Raw genomic sequence first — 21566 nt, 5'->3', positions numbered from 1 at the left:
TTGTTTACAGGAGTAGATGGATAACTGTGAATACCCAGATATAAATGATAGCTGGAGGTAAGTATTGTGCATCTGGCACCTCAGCTTGCCAACAAGGCTAATTGATATGGTCGGTGATGGTGGATGTAATATTCATAAGGAAGTGTGTTAGCCCACACGCTTCCTTCCTATCTGAAAGTAGTTCATAAGTATTCATGTGAAAGAAAAGACAACAGCTCCCCGATGAATGCCAACACGTACCCATTGAAGCAGCTCTGGCTCCAAAGGTTGCTCATAGTCTAGTCTACCCTGACCACTCGTCCCCTCAGGTCGCCCTCCAAAGCCGCCGCCCACCTTTTTATCGCTGAGTCACCATGTTTGGTGGCGTCGTCTCGAAGTCGATGGGTTTTCTCAAAGTTGTTTTGGCCATCTAAGCCTCAAATAACTCCAGCTTCAGAGATGTTAAAGTCTGGTTCCATGACATGCATGAGGTCAGTAAATACCCCTCTAGTGAATTTTAAACCTTTATCGTGTCTTGAAAAAGCGAACAGGTGACTAAATGAGACCACTAAACGTCATCTAAGTGGTGTTCATTATCTCGCTGAACTAAATGTGTAAAGTATCATCAATGTTTTTGTTTGCCACAGATCTTATTTTCCACAATTTCTGTTGATGGAACCAGTGTGGCGCTAGCTCCCAGCTGGGCTTATACATAAATTCCTTCTGCAGAGTGTGGAAGACTTTTTTTTTGTCAGAGCATTTGATTTATATATTCCTGTCTGGGTGTAAAGAGAATTCTCCACAAAAGGGTTTCTAGTACATCCCCTGCAGTAGCTGTTACACCCAAGAGAAGAACCGAGGCCATTAGCTGACCACACCTGTAAGAGTGAAACTGTATGATGTAAATGTAATTACATGTATTAGTTATGACCACTAGTCGACGCTGTTCAGGGCGTCTGGGGGGGTGAGGAAAAAGGGAGGAGAGAGAAGAAGGGAACTGGGCGGTTCAGTTGGAATGTGGAGTTGGACTAAAGTTATGAGTAAAACCCAGAACGTCTTGGACTGATTTATTCCTGCTCATACACCCACGACGCTTACACACCTGTGAAATTGGCAGGAGTATTTTAGTAATTGAAATAGTCTTTTACTGTCAGATGAAGACTACACATTTCTTTGATGCTAATAAACTCTAAAGAGGAGTGCGCACAGTGTGCAGACGTCTGCCTGCTTTGTGGATTCTTCTGTCTACCGGCCCGCCGGGTTTGCAGCTTCTTTGTGGACATCCTATGAATGTATTAGAAGACAAAAAAAGTTGACATGTTCATAGAGCCCCTTATTTCAAGCTCTACCACTAATTATTGTCAAGTGGTAACATACATTTTTTAAACATATTTCATCTATTTTGTCTGTATTTCCAAGATCATTTTTCAAAGCTTTACTCTGATCTTTGTGATATTGTCTGAGGGACGTCGTGTGATATGAAGTTACTGCTCATTTTTCTTTGTTTTCCTACAAAAGCCACCAACACGTGTTAATTGGTCTTTTGAAAATAAAATTCCAACGTGGTTAGGTCAATAGAGACCGCCAGATGGAAAGGTCTAAAATACATCACTTTTAATATCTCCTCTGATCCCGTGGTGAAGATGATTGAGCTCTGACAGCAGAGAGGCAGAAGTTGGACTAGTTGTCATGTCAACACAAACCTCTTCTTGTTTGAGGAACAGGGAGCAGCCATTGTGCATCAGGACACGCGCTCCGATGACGAGTTGTTGGGAAGTGACCATCATAATGGAAAATCACCACCATCAACATTAAGTTGATGGTGGTGATTTTCCATTATCGGGATAACCGTCAAAAAGCTGTCCAGCTGTCATGAAATATAGAGCCTGATTGAATGAAATACAGGAATTATTACCAGATAATGTTGCAATTTATTTATTTTTTGCATGGGGACCTGATGATATGTTTTTGTCTGTTTTTCACACAAAAAAAATAAAAATATATATATACTGTATATGTATATACATATATATGTATTAGTGGGATGTTTATGTTTTTTATGGATCAACAGCTTTCACATCAGCTTCAGCGAATTGAACCAAACTATTTCAACGGATGGCTGTGATGTTTCGTTTGGATATGAAATCCACGTAAAGTTGAGTCTGAACAAATTGTGCATCGCTTCATTCTTTATCTTTTGGACTGAATACATTTGTTCATGAGCTGCTGGAAGAGGGGTCCCCTCTGTCCTCCAGCTCTGTGTGGCTCGGAGAGCAGCCTCATTACTGAAGGTGGCATCCAGGCTTTCCTTTATCGAGTTTCTCTTTATGTATTTCTGTGTGTGCGTGTGTGTATTATTTTAACACTGCGAGATTATTGTCCGGGAAGTGACACCGCCTCTTGTTTACTCTTGAGTTGTAGCGCTTTAATGCGGGAGCGCTGGTGTGTGGCTGCTTTTCTGTTTCTGAGGGGGGGGGGGGGGGGTGCTGGAAGCATAATAACAAGACTAGGGAGACAAAGTGTGGTTGGCAGATTAATAAAAACACATCAGATGCACTCTCTTTCCCTCTCTTTGTTGACCTCACTCTTTTCATGATCTCACACACACACACACACACACACAGACACACACACACACACACACACACACACACATTTATTTATTTTAACTGGATTACTTCACTTCTGTCTCACAGCTGGTCTGATCCTATGACTCATGTAACAGTTATCTATCTTTCCAGTGCCTTTCGTCGTCATTACGATCACATTTAGGTTATTTAACTCATTTCGTATTAATTCGCGATACATAAATGCATTAATCCTCCTTTCAGGTTGTATATCTTTTATATACGCTCTGTGCTCCTTGGTATTACGTCGGACCACCGAATGTGCAACAACCAGACATTTAAATGCTGGTAACTTTAATTCTGTTTTTAAAGCTCGCTAACTCATCTGTCGACTGTAAAAAGGGTCTAAAATTGCTTATTTTGCCTTCTCACTATACCTATAAAAACCTGCTCATATAACTTCAAATTAAACCAAGATGATTTCCCCCAAAGCATCTTGGTGTTGGCTTTATCACGTTTGTCCACTCTCTGTCGCCATAGATTCTCCACCTCTGGTGGTCATTATGAATCGACATCTCAAACGTAGTTTTCCAAACCAACGTTTATTATGTTGGACAACCATATAAAAAGAAACCGTTTTGCTTTGCGCTGCGTCACCAGTCATTCTCTCTAAGGAGCCTGAATACAGAAGTGATGATCACTCAGCTCTGTAAACAATAAATACGTTGGCGACTGCCTTCCATCTTTTACATCAGGACACCGTGAAGTCCTTACATGTCATTCTAAATCAGGAGAAAAACATTAGATTCATATGCGAGGCACGTGAATCTAATGGTTATGTCTTCAAGTGAAGCTTCACTTAACACATCAGGTGCAAAGGAAAACACACTATGAAAGGACAATTAAATACAGTTATTAGTCATTAAAGACCCAAGAGGATAGATAAAACAAGCTGAAATAGAATAAGACTACAGTGCAGTGTAGTACATTATTAAATAAAAGGTAGAATATAGTGGTTGGGTCTTTTTTTCTCTTTCATTCGTGCGCGCCAATCAACAATCCTTTCTACGCGGCCTTGTTCTGTGAAGGCAGAGGCCCTCATCGCTATGTGGGGCACGTCCCGGTGAGAGGGAAGCCAGACGCACAATGGCAGCGGTAGTTAGTGGGACGGACGGGAGACGGACAGGTTGATGAATCAGCCCCCGCCGCCACTGCCACCTTCAGATTCCCACGCTCTCTGGGTCTGGATGCTTTCTGTCCCAACATGGACTTCATAGGTCTCTCTCACAGCAAAGTTACATTATGCTAAATATAGCATATATTGATATGGATTTTTTTTTTTTTGCTGTCTAAAATAAATGCTGCTCCCAGTATATTGCTTTTTTTCTTCTTCTTCCATTTTGCTCCCCTGCCGGTACTTCTGTCTGCTTCTACTGTCCGTAATACACTGATAAGTGCCTCATGCAGGCCCGCTTCAAAACAGAACGATCCCCTTAATGATTTTATATAGGATTTTTTTTTTTTTTATGTAGCAATAAATCCTCTTTATAGATCAGAAACAGTTGGGTTATGGTGGATAGTCTCAGGAGGATGAAGAGAAATTGCTTTGGTATTGTAAGGACACTGAACTGCGGCAGCTCGATCTCTGGGGGTGTGTGTGTGTAAAAGTGTGCGAATGTGTTGTGCGGTAATTCAGAAAGGACTTCACACTTCAGAGTGTCTTCAAGTCTCTAATTTGTTCAAATTTATGCTTGTAAAATGCTTTTAGGGGATCCTCTAATTAGATTTCTTTCAGTTTTCAGGACAGCCGAACCTTGCCTGAACCTGCCTTTGTGCGTTTGTGTGGGAATAAATGGTGCAATCACACACACACACACACACACACACACACACACACACACACACACACAACCTACTGTGCGCAAAGTTGTAAGTTGGTTTATGCATGATCAAATGTTTGATGGGGAGGGATCCAACTACACACACACACACACACACACACACACACACACACACACACACACACACACTAATCGAGTCTCAATGAGGCAGTCATAAAGAGGCTGCTTTGTTACTGGCTCATTCTCTCCTCTGGTTTCCTTCCCCTCTCTCTGAATACTAAACATCTCACAGTTGTTATCCACTGCCAAGGAAACCAAGGACTGCTTTGTGTGTGTGTGTGTGTGTGTGTGTGTGTGTGTGTGTGTGTGTGTGTGTGTGTGTGTGTGTGTGTGTTCTTGTAACTTTGTGAGTAGTTCTATATATATTTGTTCTAACTCACACAGGCTCCGTCCCCTCTTGGACCATTATGAGTAATACTCTCCTCCAATCACAAGCATGCTGTACTGAAGATTTCAGTAACAATTGTGTAACCGAGTAAACATGTAGATATATACAGTACTCCATCTGCTTTAAAACATTAACACACTCAACAGAACAACACACTGTAACACACTTGCATTCATGACAAAGGAGCACATAGTTCGGTCACCTCGTGATGACAGCGCATCACGAGGTGTTAGCTAGCTGTACTGGAGACATTCTTTACTGGCAATAAAACACGTAGAAAACTATTAGTTCACCTAATGAAAACATGGCGAATGTAATCTAAGACAATTTAAGACAATTACTATCCAAACAAATAAAGCCAGCTCAACTTTTATGTACATTCATAGACACGTTGCCTAGTAGCGAATCCTGCGCTGCTCTGAGGATTACCCAGAGTCCTTTGCGTCTCCTATTCAGCGCAGGTACACATATACAACAGCAGGTGGTGTAGTTTCCCCATTTACCGGAATTTAACTTCAACTAGGTTACACAACCACCAGCTGCCCTCGTCAGTCTCCAGGTCTTTAGGCACCGATGGAAACACACACCACACGGGGCTGAATGAGCCTTCAGCTCCTTGAAAAGAAGTACGGGGAACGTTACCGGGAACGTGGCTGAAGACCGCAGCTTCACACACTAGTGTTTGAGTGTGTGTGTGTGTGTGTGTGTGTGTGTGTGTGTGTGTGTGTGTGTTCCCTCAGGGCTTCATGTAGCAGCAGTAAAGAGAGAGCAGGGACCAACAGGCCGTTTCCTTCCACCTTTGTTGCATTTGCCCACAACTTGTTCTCTTTCTTCATCCTTGTTGCTTCTTCTGTTCTGCTCGTCGCTCTACAACCCTTCCTCTGTTTCCTTCCTTTCACTCGATTCAGCCTTCAAGCCTTTAATAACTTAGCAAGTCTGCGTTGCCATACTAAAACCATTTAGCAACGTCTGATGCCCAGAAATTGTGCAAAGTGACATCGGTAAACTTCTCTCACCGCGCTCATGCTGGACCAGCCGGTGTGTGTGTTCTGCCAGATAAGGAAAGCAAAAAGGACTGCAGAGGAAAAAGAGAGAGAACATTAGTGAGCCCAACTTCCTCTCTGCTGTTCACTGTGTAATGTTATAGATGTTTATGATAACAGAAACAACCTGAAAAATGAAGAACATCTGAAACAAATTAAGAGTCTTTGGAGCACTTGAAGGTATTTGTTGGACCCCGATGCTACAGTCTTTGTTCGAGGGGTGGGGCTTAGCAAAGCGTCAATCTTCATTTGAACTTAATCGCTCTCATTAATACACTGTATTGCTGTTATTTACTGCAGGACATCACATTTAACATCTTCATCCTCATCGTGCATCCATCCTACAATCCGAGTTGACGGACAGCTGAGGTGTAAACTAACGGCTCCTCTGTGTCCGCCACCTCCGTGTGAAAGATCGGGTTTCATGGAGAAATCAATACACCAAATTGACTTTAAAAAACACGAAAATGAAAAATGAAGCTTGTCTGTATCAAATTCTGTTATGATAGATTAAAACGTGACCAGATTATGTGACCAGTTGATGCCAGTACTTCTGATCCAGCGTGGTTCCTCTCTGCTCTGTTATTTCAGATAGGCTTTGTCCAGTAGGGGGGTCTGCAGCTGGGGGTCTGCAGCTGGACCTGGTCCAGGCTCATGTCGGCGTCCCATGATGCCACTGCATTTCTTTATTATTTAGTGATGAAGTGGGGCTTGCTTTCATCAGCCTTAACTTATTGCATCTTTTCTTTATTGATTGGCAAACATCTATCTGTTAGGGTTGTGTGGTGTGGAGAACCCAAACGCACGCTCACGCAGCAGTTTGCAAAACTCAAAGTGAGGATCTTTATTTTCCTAACGAGTCGGGGGAAAAAAACAGTAGAAGAACAAAACAAACAAAACAATGATCAGCATTGTCCAGCGGATCCAGAAGCGAGTCTTCCTTCGCTGGAGTCGGGAGGGCAACTCGACCGAACTCTAGTCCTTGGTACGAACGGGATCGGTAGAGACCTGGTGTTCCCAACACACGGTAAGGAACCAGACTGGTGACCGGAATGATCTGACAACCCACCAGGGAATGCCATGGTCCTTAAAACAGCTGGCAGCACTTAGGGCAACGAGCCCCAGCTGAGCCAAAGGAGAGGGGCGTGGTAGTGGGCGGAAACCGGAGGTGGAGACTGTAGAATCAGACAGGGATCCGAACACTATCACCTTTACGCTGCTTCTTCTCAAGCGGAATGTTTTTCTCCAACTCGCTCTATAAATATGATATGTTAAGAAATACATAATTAGTGTTGTACAGAAAAACACATTGTCACAATTCACAAAAGGATTTTGGTAAAACACACTTTTTTTTAATACTGGCATTATTTGACGTTTACGTTGGTTATTTATTTATGAGAGATGCTGCAGGTTAATTGATCTCTAAATGTCCCATAGGTGTGAATGTGAGAGTGAATGGTTGTATGTCCCTACATGTGCCCTCGATGGACTGGCGGCCTGTCCAGGGTGTCCCCTGCCTTCGCCCTATGTCAGCTGGGATAGGCTCCAGCACCCCCGCGACCCTAATGAGGATAAGCGGTATTGAAAATGGATGGATGGATGGATGGATGGATGGATGGATGGATGGATGGATGGATGGATGGATGGATGGATGGATGGATGGATGGATTAGCACAACTGATTGGCATCCGCAGTCAGAGCGTCCGGAAGTATCTAACTAAGCCAGACCCAAACAATGCAGTCAAATTGTTGTCAAAGATTATGATAAAATAAGGGTAACTCTATACAAATCTATAAGAAATGTCAGCGCAGTAGATCTGATTGACATCAGCGCCTGCGTAGTTAGTGACGGTGAGTCATCTGGCGTCTGCAAAAGGTTAGTTTCCTGTGTGTCGTCTCTAATGGCGTCTGCCTGGATACAGGGAAGGAGGGGGGAGGGGGGAGGGGGTATTGGCTTTCTGAGAGCAGACCAAAGGGGAGTTCAAGAGGTGTGTGTGTGTGCGTGTGTGGGTGTGTGTGTGTCTGTGTGTGTGTGTTTGAGAGAATTAACTTTGACCGAACGGAAGTGTCTTAATGTGTGATTAACAATTTGCGCACACATGCACACACACATACACACACACACACACACACACACACACACACACGCTTCACACATTCTAATAAGTTCAAGAAGGAGCAGAGATAGAACGTAATGTTTGTCTTTATCACCACTTCTTAACCTCTTACACACACACACACACACACACACACACACACACACACACACACACACACACACACACACACACATTCTGTAAGGAGCTCTTTGAATTAATTTCCTTCTTCAAGAATCCTCATCGCGCCGTCTTCCACTTCCTCCTGAACTGCTGCGTACGCCACATGTGTGTTTCTGTGTGAAGAAACTCAAAGGACCGGTGGTTCGATCCCGGCTCCGCTAGTCCATGTCGAGGTGTCCTTGGACTTGAATCCGTCTGGTGCGCTGTGTGAATGATGACACGTAGTCTGAAAGCGGGTTGAGCGGTCAGAAGACTGGAAGTCCATTTCGTACTAATGCACTGAACTGAGGAAAGCCGCTCCGGCCTCACACGACCGAACCATCAATCATCAAGTTTGACATTTTGAAATGATAGTAAAGTAGAATCTTGTTTTTAGACTGGTATTGAACCATTATAAAAGTAACTGTACTGCATTGTCATTTGTCATCAGAACCACATTGCATCATGGGATATTTGCCGTACTAAATATAGCATGTTAGCTATTTAACCTTGGACCATAGACTGTATCAGAGAAGTGGATGTAGTTGTAACGTCACACATGAGTCTCTGGTAGCCATCTGTCAATCACAAGGTAGCCACGCCCTAAAGCATAGCCTGATTTATGGTTATTTACTGTAAATGGACCATCATTTACTAAGACTTCAAACTAGCGATTGAGCACATAAACTCATGTTTACAATGTTTACTGAGGGAATAAATCAAGAGAGAAGTAGAGTCATTTATATAGACTTCATTTTACTAGAGGAGTCGCCCCCTGCTGGTTAGTAGAGAGAATGGAAGTACTTCCTCATTGGCGTTACTTTTCAGAACCAGAAGTTTGCCGCGAGCCTTGTAATGGAGCCCAGGCCTCAGGTGTCCATTAAATCTACGTATGTCTCCGTACTCTGAACAGGAGACTCATTTGGATGCAGGTCGTGAGGCGGCCCGACAGCATCTGGTACTGATGTAGATCACCTGCACTGTCTGCTGCAGGAGGATTTAGAGCCGCATATCGATGAAGAACACAACGAGGGGCTGCTGCGCCTGTAACAACTCTTTATTGCCGTCCGCCCACTCCTCCATATTCCCCACCATCCGTTTCTTTCTAAACGGTCCCTCCCTCTTGCTTTTTGACCCTTTTTTCTTGTTCCATTTTATTTCCCACTGTCCCGATGGCCAACTCTCCTCGTCCTCCTTTTTTTCTTCTGATTCTTTCTTCTCTCACTCTCTCCAACTCACTACATCTAATCTTCTCTCACTCCCCACCACTCCTTTCCAGTGTTTTATGACCACCTCCTCTTTCTTTCTTTCTCTCCCTCTCTCTTTCCTGCAGCTATTGCTGTTCTTCCTCTCCCCTCTTCGTACCTCTGAATCCCTCCAAACTGCAGACTCCTCTCTGCAGTGCAGATCTGTGTGCCCACACACAGAACCCCTTCTCACTCACTCTGCGTCCATCCCTTTGTCCCTTCTGATCCAGCTGTGACACAAATAAGGATATTTACATAGAAGAAATGTTTCCAAATGAGTTTCCACTCTACAAAACTGGAGCACCTTGTGATTTTTAACATACAACCAACACATCCTCCCATGAGGCCCATGTGTGAGGACCTCGGTCAACAGCGACACCCCTCAGAGGATCTGTCGACGCAATCTGTATTTGTTGAGCGCTCACCAGCGTAGCGTCAACGGTACTGTGTATGTGAGCAGGAGATAATACCTTGTGTGAAATGAAAGAAAAACTCGTCCCTCTTTTTCCCTAAAAAGATAATATTCCTACAATGTTCCACTAATATTCACATGCAGACGCGCATACTCCCATTAACGTAACCGGTGGCGGACTGGTGGACCTCTTTCATCCCTCAACCGCCTTCTGGAGGGTGGCGTTGCGATTTGGCAAATATCCAAGAAGCTGTTGATATCCAAATCCTTCATAATGTTTCAAAGTAGGCGTGTTCGTCCCTCTTCGCTGGTTTGTGTACACACACACAGCTGGTGCAACATGCTATAACAACCCTGACTTTACGCTCCACACCTTACAGCTACGTGTTTGCTAATGTACAGAAGGTCTGGAACAGGTTTATTGGGGAAACAATTAAATCAATTTATCTGTCTGTTGATTGGCAGAAAATCGATCTGCAACTATTTTGACAATCGATAACCGTTTCGTGATATCGGGTTCCGTCTTCTCAAAGGTCCTCGAGGATGTGACGGCAAAGTCTAGATCGTCAGACTTTGGACTGTCGGTTGGAACACACAGTCTCTTATAACTAATGGCATTAACACAACCGTAACAGAGGGTTATTTAATAATTAAAATAATTGTCAGTCGCAGCCCTTTATAGATTAAATTAATCAGCACAGCAGTGTGTGCGTGTGTCACAGGGTGTGAATTACTCTCATGTATCAGGCTATCTTGTTCATCACAGAATGAAGGCAGGCTTCAGTGACACACACACACACACACACACACACACACACACACACACACACACGGACACAGTGTGTCTTGTTTCATCTCAGAAAAGGTGATGTAGAGCATGATTACCGAGGGGCGGAGGTGGAGGTGTCTGGGTATTTGATAAGTTCGCGCACACGCACACACACGCACACCTATACACACACGCACACACACACACACACACACACTGTTACTCAGAGTAATGAGGGGAGTGCTAGCTGGCATGGAGGGAAGGCAGCTCGTTGTAATTATAGAAGGGGGCTGTGGGCGTGAGATGGATGGCTCTCAGTCTCACACACACGCACACACACACACACAAACACACGCACACACACACACACACACACACACGCTCACACACACACACTCACACACACACACACTCACACACACAGTCACTTTTACTGAGAGACGAAGGGAAAGAAAGAGAGAGCAGGGCGTCTTGCTCTGTTTCTCTCAGTAAAAACAGGTGACCAGGTTTCCTTCTTCCTCCTCTTCCTCCTCTTCCTCCTCTTCCTCCTCTTCCTCCTCTTCCTCTTCAGTATCATAACCAGTGTCCCTGCAGTCATCTTAAACGTGTTCTATTTGCACATCAGGACAGATGTTAAAAGATGGACCATTCTGTAACACCTATTTTGGCACAGCTAACACACGGACGTTCCATTGCAGTACATTGCGGTACATTATGGTACATTATGCTACATTGCGGTACATTGCGGTACATTATGGTACATTGCGGTACATTATGGTACATTATGGTACATTGCGGTACATTGCGGTACATTATGGTACATTGCGGTACATTATGGTACATTATGCTACATTGCGGTACATTGCGGTACATTATGGTACATTGCGGTACATTGCGGTACATTATGGTACATTGCGGTACATTATGGTACATTATGGTACATTGCGGTACATTATGGTACATTGCGGTACATTGCGGTACATTGCGGTACATTGTGGTACATTATGCTACATTGCGGTACATTATGGTACATTGCGGTACATTGCGGTACATTGCGGTACATTATGCTACATTGCGGTACATTGCGGTACATTGCGGTACATTGTGGTACATTATGCTACATTGCGGTACATTGTGGTACATTATGGTACATTGCGGTACATTATGGTACATTATGGTACATTGTGGTACATTATGCTACATTGCGGTACATTGTGGTGCATTATGGTACATTGCGGTACATTATGGTACATTATGGTGCGTTCAAGCTCCAACATAAACATTTGTGTTGACTGAACGGAAACGTTATCGTGATGTATTCAAAAGTTTAATATTTGACGAGAAACTTCAAATGAATAATATAAAATAGATATTAGAGGGAGAAGTATGACCTGTTGAACTTCAATAACATTTGAATTGTGTATTTCTATTCAAGTAACCACTCCACTTGACAATAACAAAGTTGAAGGATAATAGGATTTATAATGTTTTAAGATAAAATGATCTAAATCTCTGTACATTCATTGTAGCCATAAATTAACCCAAGTAACAAGACATGTTTACACGTCACGCGTGAGCTCATTTCCATTTTATTGCCACGAGGCTCCGATGTGCCGGCTGCTGTTTTGCAGCAGCTTAAACTAAATGAATCAAAAGTCTTTATTAAAATGGGGGATCCATTGTTTGCCTTACACAAGCGATGAAGTGATTAGACGATCAAAGTATTTGGTTACATTTTCAAGCAGTTTTATTCCCACATCCAGCTGGGATGTTAATGTTATGGGATATCACAGTCAATATGCAGGCTTTACATTTTTCTTTTCTTTTTTTGCCAGCTGTGGCCGTATGGGGTCAGATCAGTCTCAATAATTGCAAATGCACACGGAAAGAGTCACAAATGCGATTAGCAAATTATTGAGACTGATCTGACCCCATATGGCCGTGTTTCAGAAGGAGTAGAGCAGACAGAGCAGGACGTTCAGAACATCCAGGGGCAATGAGGCAGAGAACGTTCTTTCAGTTCAATCCAGGATACAGTTCCCCTCGACACGGGTCATCGAGCATCACTACTTTCCATTTTCTTCTCCAATCACTCTGGAAGCAAAATAGAAATAACTCTAAATAAGGTATTTCTTTTTTTTAAAGCCCCTAACTCTTGTTGTGGAGCTCAGAGAAAAACCTGGATGACAGACCACTGGTACTACTCATCCAGCTCAACCGTGTCCTTTCAAATAATCCTCGGGGAAATTACAGAGAGGTAGCTGTGAAAACATCTGCTAAAGCTGCACAGCTGGACCTTGTCGGGGGCCGTGTTATTACTGATGTGTCCAAACGCTTAAAAATGGGCAGCTTGTTTAAAAATGGCTCCCGCTTAGTGTTCTCTGTGCCGTCACAGTGAGCGCACTGAAGTTCAAGCCAAATGGTTGTGCATCAATCTCATTGTCACCAACGCCTCTGACAGCCGATTGGTCTGGTGTGCCGAAGAGGGACGCCACACTCAGGGTGTGTTGACACCCTGGGGGGGGGTGTTCGTTTAATTATAGACGATACGCCACAAGACATGTCACACTGTAGACCTGAAACCTCTAAGCATAAGGCCGACAATCACTCGGAGTGAGACTGCCCGGAGTTGATCGGTGATCCGTTCAGACCAGGCGGAAAATATATAAAAAGATATATAAAGATGTCTTCCCTCAGTAAACATTGTAAACATGAGTTTATGGTCTCAATCTCTAGTTGCAAGTCTTCTTCAATACAGCATGATGTTCATTTTGTAAATTATGGTCATTTAGAGTCACGCAGACCATAAAGCAGGTGATGCTTTAGGGCGGGGCTACTGTGATTGACAGTTCGCTGATTGCTACATTCGGCAATTGGTCTCTTGAATGCTCACTTTTGTTTCTGCACACTAATCAGTTTGATGTGAAAGCAATGCATTTCATTGAGAATGCAAAACAGCACTTATTACTCACAAGAATATGACAGCTTTCAAATGGCGATGAAAGATGGTGGCGAGACGTGAGCTGGCTACGATGGCGGCATGGTGGATGTGTGTGTGTGTGTGTGTGTGTGTGTGTGTGAGACAGTGCAAGTTAAAGTTTTATTGAACTCCACCTCAGCCGGCTGGTGTTGCTGCTCTACCTGAGGAGAGCCGGCTCTACAGTGCGAGAGTTTCACTGCACACGAGCGAGCGAATAAATGATTTGATTGACAGTTCTGACTAATGGAACCCATTATTCCTCCTCTCTCCTTCTCATTCATTAGCAAAGAGCAGCGTGAGAACAACATTCAGGGAACAGATTGTCATTTTTCACTGAGTGTCGCTTTCACTGGTCGGAATGACAAACGTCCTCGGCCACAAGTCACGCCAGGACGCAGCCAGAGATGGTTTATGTTATCGTCTGGGTCGGGGATTCTCCCTCTCTCCTCCTCAAGCAAGGGGTTTAATTGTGTCGGTTGTTACTGTTTGTTTTTGACAGATTTATTGATTGAAGTGTTTTTTTGTTACATTTGCACAGTTTGGATACAACTTAATAATCCAGGGTCATATTCCTAGACTGTATATAAGAAGTCCAACACCATTGGTTATCTCATAGTCTTCTATACAACCAGACTTCTTTTTACAACCGGAGGAGTCGCCCCCTGCCGACCATTAGAGAGAATTCAAGTTAAAGGCACTTCCACTTCTTTCAGTTGGTTGTGCCAAAGTAAACGGCTTCTTGAAGTAACCGTTTTGCTCAAACGAAAACCCTCTCTACAGTCTGGATACTCAAACCTCAGGCACGGCCTCTAGCAGGTGGTAAACCTAGGAAGTGACTAACTGAAGTGGATGCACATGACCGATCGAGGGTAAAGCTAAATCGTGGCACTTCATCACAAAAATCAACTCTAAAATGTACTGAATGCTCCAGACTGATGTAACGATGTGTAGAAATGTGTAACGGGGTTTTTCCATTAACTTGTTCCAGGGAGCTTCCTTTTGGCCGACATTAAACCTGATGCCACTGTACTGAACACACGGTTCGGTTCATACCGGTTTAGGAGCAAACCCAAATGTTTCTTTTCAGTTCAACAGACAGTGAAGTGAAGTCAAGTGTACGCGACACATCATCCTTCACCCATTCACACCCCGATGACACAGCCTTCAGGAGCAATTTGGAGTTCAGTGTCTTGCCCAAGGAGACATCAACGTACGGACCGGAGGACCCGGAGGTCGGTCTCCCAACATACACTGAATAATAAACTGAATAATATAAAAAACAAATAAAACTTGCACATCAGGAGTGTTGATCGGCATGTCCGGTTGACGCCTCAGCATATCCGATGTGTTTCCATGCACATACCCTACAATAGTGGAACAACACTGGACTCAATCTGAATTTGGGTCCGCATTGTGTGCGTCAATCGACACACCGGCTGCGTGCATCGCACGGTGACGCTCGTACTGTAGTTCTTAACATAGTTCTGATGTGTTTGAGAGCGATCCGTCCTATCATTTACAAATACATTGAATGCAGAATACCTTTCTGACGATAGATAGTATAGAAGTAGTTTGACATAATGAGATTCTTGAGGACCATCACGTGAAGCCACCCCTTTTCCCCATCTCGTCTCAGCTACATTTCCCAGCAGGCCTTTGGATAGCCCTGGGTGAATCTGTTGGGCCTGTTGCATCCGGTTGTTAAGAATCATTGCGGCCATACTTGAAAATGCAAAAAAAACGACGTGTTTCAATTCCTCCTAGATGGAAATACGAGGTGAGATCCTCCAGTCAGGCAGAGCAGGATGCAGCTCAATAGCCCAGGGATTGTTTTTATTATCTCCCATTCCCCCCATGCTATATGGCTTTCTCATCTCATCTCTTGTGTGCTCGTATCAAATGGACGAGCCGTAGTTCCACCTGTTACAAACCGATATGTGCCGGGATCAAATTGTTTCCAGTCCCTCCACCTTGCCTCCCAGGACGGTTGGCTGATCTTATGCCACATTACCAACTACTTCTCCAGTTTACTGTTGAATGTGAATGGCAACGTAAATAGTTTCCACCCAGCCACCATGATCCGTGTTTTTCATGACCCAAGTGTGTGTGGATAAGAGATGGTGTTTTCGGGGCGTTGCTTTCATGGTGCATTATGTTTCTTGATGGTGGTGCGGAGTGTACATTTGGCTGTTGACACATGACTGTTTGTTTTATTTCGCCTGTCTCCAAAACGGTGCTAAGATGAAAATAAAGGCGTACACAATGACAGAAGAACAGGGAAATCAAAGACATAGTTTCAGTAATGTGTTCCCGGTTACATCATCAATTTCATGATAACAGTTATCAGTATTGTTTATCATCCACCCTCATGGTAAACAGAACATCAAGCACAGATGATAAATACTCCTGACATAAAGAGTTTATCTGCATTTATTTATCTCTGCGCAGTCTAAAGCACATTCGTTGTTTTTATGAGCTACAAAGCCAGACGATAGCGTTCCTCTGGGCTTCCTCTGACAAACCACATCACACACTGTATGTTACCAATGGATGTGTACTGTCAGATGTTGTTAGCACAATGCTCTGACCTCAGGGTTCTATGCTCTGACCTCAGGGTTCTATGCTCTGACCTTAGGGACAGTTTTCCAAAACATTTTTCAAATAGTTTGCTGTGTTTTGTGCGTGTTTGTAATCCCGAGAGAATAAAACTAACTTCTTTAGAAAACTTCTTCTGTGAAGATGAAAACACTACAAACACCATCTCATTACCCATTGAAGAGTAAAGTGTCTCTGCGGCCCTCAGTATAAGAAATCCCAACAGTCGACGTCCACTGGGAGCCTGTAACTGGGTTCAGAACCGTCCAGTAACTGTGAGAGTTGTTCCTGGTTCCATGTTTTCTCTCAGCAGGATCTTACTGGACCCTCATCACTATTCAGAACCACACAGGCAAGAAAGGCACAAATCAGTTAATGTGCATTTAGATTTGATAAATAAGCCATCTGTGTTTTGCACACACACACACACACACATACACACACACACACACTCCAAGAGCATTACAATCAGTGTCACAGCTTCCTAAATACACTGTTCACATCCGCATAAATCAGCACATGCAGGACATTCCTGCTGAGTGTTTTTGTGGAGGAGTAGAGCGCGTGGATGAAAGGATCCCATTTACAGTCATCTTATTATTATTATTGTTTCTATAATCTAAACCGCTTGCATGTTAAAAAGGATCTGGCTGATTTTAACATCGTTTCCGGCACCTTTTCATTTTGAATGTCGTTGGGTTTTGGGTTTTTTTTGCTTTATTTTGACATAATCCTTTTCTGTCGCATAATCACTTAACTATAATTGCACTTTTTTTATGTTTCCTCTGAAAAGCACAGTTTGACACAGAAAACCCAAAGCACTAGTTTGATGCTATAATTTGTGTTTTATAAATGACAGCATTATTCAAGTGGAATCCAAAAGAGAGGCTGTGAGAGAAAAAGCGGGACACTTGGAATCCGTTATTTATCAGCCTGACAACAAAACGTTTGAACGTATCTGCAAGAACATTTCCCGCAGCACATATAATTTGTCTCTCGATCCCATCTGCATCTGATAAATAGAGCGTGATTTACCATTTATGGGCGTATAAATGGCGATCTTGGAACGTCGCTTCCTCTCATCTCTCTTCTGCTGGCTGTCTCATGAAAGGGAAACTAATGCTTTGGTTAAAGATCTAGAAAAGGTGTGGTCCTGGTTGTTGGTAGACTGGAGACCATCAGAGAGAAGATTGTTTCTATAGTTACGCGGAATGTTCTCCAACACCGACACCGCGCTGTTGGAGACCCAGACCAGATCGCTGGGCTCGCTGGAGGGAAAGGAGGCACGGGAGAACCAGAACCAGGACTGCAGTCAAATGAGAGGTGTTCTAAAGGGAACCTGGTGCTCTTGTGTCTGCAGCGGCCGCCAAAATCCACACAAGATGAAAAATCAATTTAATTGAAAAAGTCAACGCTGACTTGAAACATCAGATGGAATGCATTCACTTTTGCGCTGTTCATCCAAAACTATAAAGCTTAAAATACATGTGAGGCAGGATGCCCGTTTACGTGATGTACAGAATCAATAAACATAGACGTGAATTATAATTATATTATCCCGTCCTCTTTCTGCATTTCCACCGTCTCATCTCTCCATGTGGTCCCAGAGATAAGCTCTTGTCTATAAAGAGCTCCAACGTGTCTTTAAACCCGTTCTCTCTCTCTCTCTCTCTCTCTCTCTCTTTCTCTCTCCCATAACAACTCTTCTCTTCTTCCCTCCTCCACAGCATCTTCCCTGCTTCTCTCAAGCGTAACCACAACAATGTTTTGTAACCATCCTGTGTCTTTTAAAGCTCCCCCGAACCTATTTTAGGATGCTGATTGGCTACATTGTATATCACTCATTCATATCTTTAATCTTTAATCAGTAATTGGCTAAACTGATTCTTAGACCCGCCTCTTCTGGGCCAAAACGATTTGGCCCCAGCGCAGCTGAGTCACGCAGACAGGCGGAGAGGACATGCAGGAAAAGCATATATTTTTTGTGTAATTTATTAATATCATTATATTCTATATTCTCTATTGGCCACTGAGTACAGGTATAGTCTCAAAGTTGTACTTTAATACAGTACTTCCCCCGCTGGTGAAAGGAAGACTTGCCGCTCGATGTCCGTCCCCCTGTCTCAGCCAATGGTTCTGTGAACACCACACTACAGATGAAAAATAGTTGTATTTTAATAATCTGTTGTGTCAGCCAGCAGCCTCTGAGCGGCTGGTCAAACCCTTTCGCCAGTCAGTCTGTGTTGTGTCAGTCAAATGCATTTCAACCAGGCTTCAGCTGTCAGGGTATTTGCTCCCCGAGCAGTGGAGGATTTAACTTGACTGCTGCTCCACACTGCTGAATTCATTCATGACACTACCAGAGTGCTCGTGTTTGTCCTTTTTATTGTTTGATGAAGAAGGTTGTGTGTATTATTAATATAGTCGTTTACACTCTTTCATTCTCTTGAACACCGGACCACGCTGAGGTAGCCACCTGGCAATCACAAGGAAGCCACGCCCCCAAAAACATACCCTGTTTTATGGTCTATTTGACATCATGTTGCATTGAAGAAGACTTGAAACTAGAGATTGAGACCATGAACCCATGTTTACAACGTCTACTGAGGGAATAAATCTGTTTGCCAGTCTGCCGCAGTTCGAGTCCTCCTGACGGCTCTCTGCAGAGCAGAGCTCCCTCTGAGGTACAAGGCGTGTCAGAGCCTGCTGCTGCCGAAAAACAACCACACACACACACACACGCGCGCACACACGCGCACGCACGCGCACGCACGCACGCACACGCGCACACGCACGCACACACGCACACACACGCACACACGCACACGCACACACGCACGCAATTATTCAGAAGGACTGTGTGTGTGTGTGTGTGTGTGTGTAGGGGGGGGGAGATAACAGTGTGGTTCAATGTGAGGTTGGGGCTTCAGACACTTGATATTCTTCTTTTAATCTCAACCTGTATCTGGTCACACTACCAATCATTTATTGATCCATCAATCTATAATCCATCCATTCATTGACCTATCAGTACATCCAGCCAATCCATCAATCCATATTCAATCCATACGCCCCGATAATTACTATATCGACTTATCGAAATATACTTATATTTAGGTGTTTACTACTATGCCCTTAAGTGTGTGGATATCTATTCTAAGAAAATCATATCAAACAATCTTTTGTTCAGAAAATAAATCACACAAAAGGCACTGATAAAAAAAGGTGAGGTCAGTTTTCTACTCAAACTCACTTTCAACTCACAAAAGCAAAAAAAACTAAGTGAAATATAATATTGTGGTCTGTCATGATATGTTTGTCTTGTAAGTTGACCTCGCTATGGCGATAAAGAAATTACATATTGTGTTGCCATAAAAACAGAGACCAACTAGCTCATCATGTTGTTACTTAGATTGTTTTGTCAGAAAAGGTCTTAACCATCTGGTTTGGTAATATGATGCTTATTAATAAATGAATGGCTCTCTGTGCCCCTGCACCAAAAGTTTAATATTTATTTAAGTTTTCCTGAGTCCATTTTACTCTTTGGTTGTGTGCTAATTATTTACAATATTGTAATATTTTTTTCCCATTCCAATCTTTGAATATTCTCAACTATTAGAAGTGTGTTCGTAGCATTATGCGATTATATCATCATTATATCGGCATGGTACCAAAATGATTTCTAAAACAACAATATTGTGTTGTCGCAATTATTATTATTATTATATCGTCCGTCCAAAGCAGTTATCGACAGCCTATCAATACACACTTCAGTCGACAGATATTAATCAACCTGTCAAACATTCTCACGGAGTGAGTCGAGCTTCTTCCTTTTCCTGATCTAAAAGTAGCATTTCATCAGATTTCCTTCCGCTCGCTGACTCATCAGCACGACTCAACACCTGGACATCCTCTCTCTCTCTCTCTCTCTCTCTCTCTCTCTCTCTCTCTCTTCTCCTCTTCGTCTATTCTTCCGCTCTTATTTCTCCCTCCGTCGCCTCTCTGGAATATCATTCGCCTGGTTTCTTTGACAGAGAGGTGGCGATGTGATGGTGTGGGGGAAGTGAAGCAGACGCAGAAGTAACTGCATCCAGCTCGGCTCCCCTGGCTTCCTCCTCTCCTCCTCCTCCTCCTCCTCTTCCTCCTCCTCCTCCCCTTGTCTCTACCGGCAGCTTCAGTGCTCCATCTCACCCGTTAAATCATTTGTTAATGTGCGGAGAAAAGCAGGAAAAAGATATAAAATCGGCCGTCTCTTTCATCACAGTTACACCCGAAGGGAAATAAGACGGATCGTTATGAGGGAGGTCGATAAACCTCTCGTCGGTGTGTCACTTTGGATTAATGGCAATGCAAAACTTTTAAAATACATTCTTATCAAAGATATGTGAGCTAGAACTTTTATTGAAGAAGTCTGGCCCTTTAATGTTAAGGCCTCTACACAAAGGGGCTTTTCTTCTTCTTCTTTGTGTGTGATTAATTGCACTTTAATACGTAAATGTTTACCAGAGGAAACTCAAATTCACTCATTTCACTCAAAGGAAACTCAATACCGTGGCTTATACCACACTTGACCTCAGACAGACTGGAGCTGCTCTGGGTCAATAACATCCTGCTAGTTGCTCCTCTGCCGGCACAAATCTATTCAAACCTTTTATTTAAATAGAGTTGAGTTGCAACCGTTGCCAGTATGAATAGTTTTAATGCAAAATATTCCCAGGCGAGTGTTTCTCATGCCGCTGGTGTTTTACAGTGGAGGGAGAGGCCTCTTCAGAAACAACACACACACGTGTGCACGGGAGGAAATTACATCAGTGTCAAGAGGAGAAAGAGATTGGAAAATATAGAGGTCGGAGGCGCTGGGAATGTATTGACAGGATAGATAGATGAAGACAAGAGCCTGGAATGATGAAGAGGAAGAAGGAGGTCAGCACAACAATGGACCAATAGAGTGTGATTAGGGAAGAGAGAGAGAGAGATGGTGATTGACCGGCTCAAACAGAGAGAGACAGGGACATGAATACATAAACACCACACAATTAGGAGGGAGAGAAAATGAAACAGGCTGAGAGAGAGAGAGAGAGAGAGAGAGAGAGAGAGAGAGAGAGAGAGAGAGAGAGAGATGGTGGATGTGGAGTAAAGCCATGGCAGCGTGGCGGTCGCTTCTGGCACCTCACTCCTCACTGGGGATTTATTGTATTTCCTGGATGAGGAAGAGGAAGAGGAAGGAGGACGTGGTGGGAGAGACCTGAAAGTGGAAGTATGAGGTGCAGATCAGATTCAGAGTTGCAATGCTAAACTCTTGATCCCAAACTGACTGGAACTCGTACCTGAGTTTTCTAGTTTCCCCTTCACAGAGCCCATCATCGATTCTCATACCTGAACGTGTCTGCTAAGACCGGTGGTGGAATGAGTACATTTACTCAAGTA

The sequence above is a fragment of the Cyclopterus lumpus genome, chromosome 25 (genome assembly GCF_009769545.1).
Source record: "Cyclopterus lumpus isolate fCycLum1 chromosome 25, fCycLum1.pri, whole genome shotgun sequence".
In the NCBI taxonomy this organism is placed as follows: Eukaryota; Metazoa; Chordata; class Actinopteri; order Perciformes; family Cyclopteridae; genus Cyclopterus; species Cyclopterus lumpus.
Note: the sequence above shows the minus strand (reverse complement) of the source record.